This window comes from Xiphophorus couchianus, chromosome 21 (assembly GCF_001444195.1).
Source record: "Xiphophorus couchianus chromosome 21, X_couchianus-1.0, whole genome shotgun sequence".
Lineage (NCBI taxonomy): Eukaryota > Metazoa > Chordata > Actinopteri > Cyprinodontiformes > Poeciliidae > Xiphophorus > Xiphophorus couchianus.
The window spans coordinates 9,121,088-9,128,877 of NC_040248.1; positions in this window are offsets into that span (position 1 = coordinate 9,121,088).

Sequence of the window (7,790 nt, forward strand, 5' to 3'; positions counted from 1 at the left end):
AACAGGAACTGTATCAACAGCACCTTCAAATAAATTTCATTTGGGAAAATTAAATGAAGCATGAATACAAATCATGTATTAAGAAAGCGATTGTAAAGATATTGTTTCCTAGCTCATTGTTTGTACAGATTTATATATTTTTTCATCTGATAATCTGACAAATTGGGTTTATTTTTTAATCTCCATCTTTACCATACCCAAGAATGTATAAATATTGTGGAGGCCCAAAGTTGTCTTCCTGATTTCATGGTTGCAGTGTGTTTCAGGTCTTTTCATTACATCGATATCTGTAACTCCAATTCACTTGAATTATATGACTTTGTCTAGGAGCTTAAACATTATCACATCATTTGGGCTTCATTAAATTGTTTAGAAGACGGTAATAACTATTTATTTCATTCACAGACATTGCTGCAAAATTAGCACGATCACATGGCATAGAACCAGCAGCTTTCCTGATCTTCTCTATAGTATATAAAGTCACTTTGACACTGTCAACCTAATCTGATTTGTATTTTGCAAATGTTTAAGTCACTATACAGTAAATTCTGTAGAAATATGTTTTTCTAAAGTTTTTTTAGGCATGGATTGCAGGAATGCTAGTTAATAGCCAAATTCATTTTGCAGAGCAATGTCAAATGCTTTCTAAAGTAAACAAGATGATTCCAGAGAAAGGTGTTGCCTGCATGACAGCATTGTTGTTTTAGGACATAAAAGTCCTTATATTTATTGTCTTGATATAAAATGTTCCACTTCTAACAGCAAAACTGTGGTATATGCAAAGACATGTACGTTCTCAATCTAGTAAATAAAAATCTGTGAGATTAATTTTGTTACGCTGAAACAAATATTGAGGTTTGGAGTTTTTCTCTTTTCATACAAGATTTGCAACATCCTTTGGTTAATGCACTGTAACAGCAATGACTGTCATCACTGTAAAAGCGATGTGGCAACAAACATTAAGTTTGCGAAGTTGCATCAGAAGGAACAAAGAGATTTCTGAAACATATTTTGGATAGATGAAAAAAAATGAAGATGTTTGGCCACTAAGCGCTCCATCAAACATTGCCAATCAGTTTCATGCAAGTTGTTAAGCATGGTGGTGGAGGAGTTATGATTTGGGCTTGTTATGTTGCCCCATAAACAAGACACCTTGTAGTGGCTGAGTCAACCATGAAGTGCCCAAAATTATTATCAAATCTAATCCAAAGTCCAAAAGGTAAAGGGCAAAGCTCGGCTGACACTGGGTTGTGAACAGAAGTATGATTCCGCAAATGTCATCAAATCACCTATAGAGTGGCTAAGAAAAATTCATATGAAGGTGCTGCAATGATCTAGTCAAAGTCCAGACGTGAGCCTCATTTAAATGTTTGAATGTTGTGCACAACACAGCTGTGCAGAAAGGGGTGCCCTTTAAAGGTCAATGAACTAAAGCAATACTGTAACAAAGAGATGGTCAAACTTCCTTCTCAGCGATTATACACGAGAGGTTGATAAGGAGACGGATAACAAATACAGGTTATGGCTGCTTAAGGTGGTTTTACAAGCTGTTTGGTCATCAGGTGCTCTTTATTTTTCCCATGATTTTGTTGAATCTCAAAGAAGCTTTTGTTCCCTGTGACTGTCGATAATACATATAGAAATATTTCACAACCAAGACCTCGTTAAACATGGAATTTTGCTTTTTATGTTGTATATCTGTTATATCTTTTTCATGTTTACAGTTTAGACGTTTGAAGGAACCTTTCAAATCCTGTAGCTCAAACAGGGGTGGAGATGAGCATCCTAAAACACTTGGGTATGTTCAGTTTGGATGTCATCTTAAACAGCCCTAATTTCGCTGCTTCTTAGGATGTCTAGCAGTTGTCAAGTGGGGGCCACAAGTGCAACAACATCTAAGGTGAACAATTTGTGAGAGTTTTTAGTTTGTAACATCATTAATTGTTTTTAAAAAATGGCAATCACCTGCAGTTGAACGCATTAGTGTAACTTGGGAAATAAAAATTAAAATGAAGCATATTGTTTACCTGTTTACCTGTTTTGAAATTAAAATCAAACTGGGAAGGAAAAAGGCAAATGTCAAAAAAGACACAAAAATAACAAAGTCAAAATGCCAAGAACAAATCTTGAAATGACGAGAAAAATACATTTTGGTGTTGATTTAAAAAAATGGAAGCAAACCATAAAAAGAAAAAAAAACTAATATGTTGAGAAAGTATCAAAATAGGTTTTGGACAAAAGTAGTCAAAATTCCAAGTATTATGTTGAGAAAAACTCAGTGTCAATGACATGTTGAGATTGAAGTTGAAACAAAAAAGTAAAAAGAACAAGTTGAAATTACAAGAAACAAGTTTAACTGTAGAGAAAAACAAGTCAAGATCACAGAAAAAAGTATAAGGTTGAAATCCATCCATCCATCCATTTTCTAACCCCCTTGTCCCTAGTGGGGTCAGGAGGGGTGCTGGTGCCTTTCTCCAGCGAATGTCCCAGGCGAGAGGCAGGGTACATCCTGGACAGGTCACCAGTCTGTTGCAGGGCAACACAGAGACAGACAGGACAATCAACCATGCACACACACACTCACACCTATAGGGAGAATTTAGAGAGACCAATTAACCTGACAGTCATGTTTTTGGACTGTGGGAGGGAGCCGGAGAACCCAGAGAGAACCCACACATGCACAGGGAGAACATGCAAACTCCATGTATAAAAACTGGGTTGGGTATCGAACCCAGGACCTTCTTGCATCCAATCATACACAGAAAAGAGGAAGACTTTAAAAAATGTGTAAATATATCCCATCAAAATAAGATGAGACAGTTAATCCTTACATAAAAAAAACATTGATAGAGCATAGTAATTCCAGCCCATTTAATGACATTATTCATACTTTATTCTCATCATCTTAGTTTTAATTATGTAACTCTGTCAGAGGTTCTCTTCGAATTTTGACCTCTGTCACAGTATTTGCTTTTTTAAATAAATCTTTGTCTTTAACATCAACTTACTCTATTTGTGACATTTTCACTTTGCTCTCAAATAAGAAGCTTTAAAAAATTTCCTCTATTTTTTCCCTTTAATTGATTCTAATAGTTTCTATTAATGCACATCTTCACTGACAAAAAAAAAAAAAAGATCATCAAAATAACCATATTATGTTTGCTTTGATTATTTGGTTAGGCACCAACTGCTATTGGATCTGAATGAGAAATCTGCAAGAAATACAGCAGTAGAAGCAGTACAGCTTCTAAAATGCATTGTTACATATAAACGTTTCTCTGATTAACAATCAACAATCCATAGTAAAGATTTCAATGCGTAATGTTCAAATTGCAACAAACCTTGTGCTTTCTTATCCAAAGTATAGCCTTTCATGTAAGGTCTCTCACGGTTTTTCTCCTTGTATTTCCCCCATGTGATAAAAGTGTAATCACCTTAGACACTATTTACACTCAGGGCTGAGCTCTACTATTACCCTTCCATCAATATCAGCACTTAAAGTTCATAAATCTGTGAGCCAGAACTCCAGCCTGTAATTTTCACAGTCCCTAATTTACAGAGAGAAGGAATAATATTACAGGGTATTCTGCTAAATAGTGATGATACTCACACATAATTGTGAGAGACATCGGGAACTCTCACTGCTTACAAAAGCCTCAATACATCAAGCCATTTGTTACATATGGAAGTGCATGCGTCATAACAACACAATTATGAAATGTGGGCAATGAAAATCTTTCTATAGTGACTCTGCTTCATCAGAAACATCTTCCTGTTTATACAAAGGGCTCGATTTTGCAGACATCGAGTCAGCATTTCGCTTCTTTTCTGCAGGAATAAGCATGTGATTTAGGCAACTTTTGACAAGATATTGTTGATTCCAGGCGCGTCGGCTTCAACAGCCGTCTGATTTTTAAGTGCCGGTGGCTTGAAATGGTCAATTTCAACGCAATAAACATTACACCAGACACAGCAAAAGAGCAATGTTGCAAAGATGTGCTGAATTTAGCTAAACTGCTTTGGTCTCAGCAAAGGTAGATTGCAGGAGAAAGGAAGAAGATACAGGAACCATTCAGCGGATTTACAAAGATTCTGGAAGACAAGAATATGATTAAGATAAGTAGTGGCCAGTCAATCTGGCAAAGAACAGAGGTACGCGCTGACCTTTCTATACTCAGCACACAAGATATGCGTCAGGTGAGTTGTTAACTTTGCAGGGCACTGGCTAACAATGTCTGAGGTGTTTAAAATGGTGTGAGGAAATTTTTGTAGACTTAGAGATGGGACTGTTGTCTTGAAGCATGGAGTTTGCATGTTCTCCCCATGCATGGGCTCTTTACGGGAACCCCGGCTTCCCCCCACAGTCCAAAAACATGACTGTCAGGTTAATTAGTCTCTATGAATTGCCCTTGGGTAAGAACATGCGTGTGCATGGTCAGTTGCACCCTCCTCCCCAATCGACCTTGCAGGAATCAGCAATGGGATTGACTTAATGAAGGGATAAAACCCTCAAACATTTATAATGATGGGGAAATATTTCTTCAAGTGGTCAAAAACATTTATTGATTTATGCAGCAATTCAGCAGTATTTGTTCTAATGTTTATGTTGTAATCACATGATAATAATAACATTACAAATAATTAAAATCAAATTCAACTGCAGATCTGAAGAATACTGAGAAAACAAAGGGAACGCGTTCATAATGGTGTCATGAGATACCGTCAAGATCATTTTCTTGGAAGTTATAGAGAGTAATTGTACTTTGGCAGGTATTTTATCTTGGAGAGGTAAATATTTGCTGTCCTGGACACTGCTATCTGGAGATCCGTCCTTATCACTTGTGTAACTAAACTACATATGGCCATGCCGAGGCGCCTCGTTTCCAGAAAAGATAAGGACGCAAGAATAAGAGACCTGGATTACACAAAGAAAAGCAACAGATATAATATCTACATGATTTGAGAACTAAAGTAGAGATCAAATATAGGATCAAAAACCTGCATTTTTTGTTTGTCTAGTTTAACTAATAGTGTCATGAATTTTGTCTTAACTTTTGTTTATCTACTTAACCTCATTCTCAATGAGCAAGCAATCTAAGAAATCTTAATCAATAATTTACCTATCTTGTTTTGATTATCAGGATTGCGTGATCCTTGCAAACATAAAATTCTATGATAAAGGAGTGATCATTATTAATTCTATTCTGTGATATCTAAAATAGATTTCATTTGAGTCTAAATAATTAAGAAACTAATGCCCTCTCCAGCCCTCCTTTCCTTTTCCCCAGACAGATGTCAATATGCCGGATAGACAAAATAGATGTTGCACTATAAAACTGTCAAACAACTCTTCAGGGGATGTAATTAGTTCTTCCTGCACTCTGGTCTTGTTATTCCCACCATGAGTGGAGACACATTGAAAGCTTCCTTAACCCCCCTCCTCCCAAAATCCACCAATTTACCAAACTCCCCTGAACTATCCTGAAATCCTCGTTTTCCTCCCACAGCATCACACGAGATTGAAAAGCATCTGCTAAATGATAAAAAGCACCATCGTTGCCAAATTAGCACCACATTCAAAGGCTCTGAAAGGCTGCAACAATGAAGCCTGAGCAGCAAAAAGCTTAATTATCCAAAATGTGTGTGCGTGTGTGTGAAAGAGAGAGAGATAGAGAGAGGGAGAAAGAGAGAGAGTGTGTATATAGATCATACATGTCTGCGCTCTCTTCCCAGGTTTAGTGCCGATGATGTAAGATCATATTTCTGTATTTGTCACTGGAAGAACATTACGTCACTGATATTGCTTGGTGGCAATTAGACTGAAGATACTTGGGCAACATCGTCAGCACCAGAGGCATTAGTTTTTGCAGTGCAGAGCAAGATTTGATGTCTGTCAAACAACACAAATTATATATATTATGAATACGACTATGTACTTTCTACACATGACAGAAGCAATACCATTTCTCTGAACAATGCTGGAGAAAACTTCTGTTTTCTCTGTGTCTTTCCAGGTAACATTGTCAAAATTTGTTTCTATTAAAAGCTTGTGCTTGGTAATAAATTAAAAACATTTGCATTATGTACCACATACTTGGGTTCATGTTTCTTACCTTTAAACTGAAAAATACCTGAACGCACATCTAATGCAAAACATTGTCAACTATATTTATCTTCCTAATAATAAGATTAACAAACAGGAAAACTTCTTTCTACATTCATTACTTGTAGGTGGTCGTGGTTGTATTTTGGTAGATTCTTTTAAGGTTTAACACTAGATTTTGTCAGAAAAATGTTTCTTGATGGCTTTCCAATAGTTTGGGTCACCGGGATGTTCATTTATCTTGAATATCCTGGTACTGTCAGTGTGATAGACTACGATGTTTACAAGTGTCAGTGTAACTCATTTTGTTACAAACATAATGGCTAATGCTTTTCTTGCCTGCTTTATAGCTCACACAGCCGGGGGTATAATGAATTGACACTTACTGTCATGCTGTTTACTTTATTCTCCTTCACATTTATTACTTTTAATCAAAGTGTCTCAGTGAAGAGCTCAGCCTCTCTTTAACACAGATGGAAAGACAATGACTGGGCCAAAACAAAGCCAAAATTGATATTCAGATACTCCCACAAATTTGAACAAATGCAAGACAGCAAGTTAGATGTGTATTTAAAAAAAAAAAAAAAAAAACCTGCTTTGCTAACCAAGAACTGAATATGCATTCTGTAATTTTAAATATTTAAGTATGAATTTAATTATTCTATTTAAAACAGGCAGGGAAATTTTCATTAATAAAATATATTTTCCTCAAGCAGGACATCAACTGAGACCCGTGTACTTATGGAGAACATTTACAGTTTTCTTGGATTGACATTAACTATGCTGCACTTGCAAAACAATGTATATTGGGCTGGGAGTGTGTTTCTTCAATATTGTTTATTGTTTGACTTCACTTTTGTTTCGTGTTTGGCTCTCTTTGTCCCTTATTTGCCATTCAGTGACTCCCAGTGTGCTGCCAAGTTGCTGAGTAGCAGCTCAGATGTGAGAGCATCCAGATTGTGTACTTCTAAAGCGAATATGTCCAACTGACACCAAATAATCTGTGTATGAATCTAGTTTTAAACTTTAGCTTAAGGACATCTCAATAAAACATTAGGGATACATAAATGTAATGTATTTTCTTATTTTATGTGAAGCACAAATTATTTGAAAAGATCTAGAGAACATTAAGATAATACTCAGCAGAGATCAAACTGGGCAAACAGTGCTTTCCAATTTAACATTTAGTCAAAAGATGCACATTTAACACACTTCACTGAGTGCAGTCCTTAAGGGATCTGTGTTGGCGCATTTAGAGATGAAACAAATGAATCTTCTTTGGTTAAACTCTTCTGCTTCACATGTCTAACAGAGAAATAAAAGACAAATTCAACCTTAGTGCAATAAGTTGCCATCAGAAACATTACAACAACAAAACCAACAACAACAAAAAAAACATATCCCTGCTGCTCTGTAGTGAGCAAATGATAAGCAAAGTAAGTACAAAATGGAGCTTCAAATATTGTTTTTATTTATTAAAGGGACATATCTATCAAACACAACCTGGATCTGTGTAAAAAAACAAAGTCATAGTCCCCTAGACCTCATAACTTATTTCAACCCTGACCACTTGGACTTAAAGAGGGGGTATTATGTATTTTTTCAGGAACATAATAGCTTTTTGTAACTCAATCCAATAATTATATTTTCTTTAGTTGTTACAAAAATGCCATATATGCGAACAACA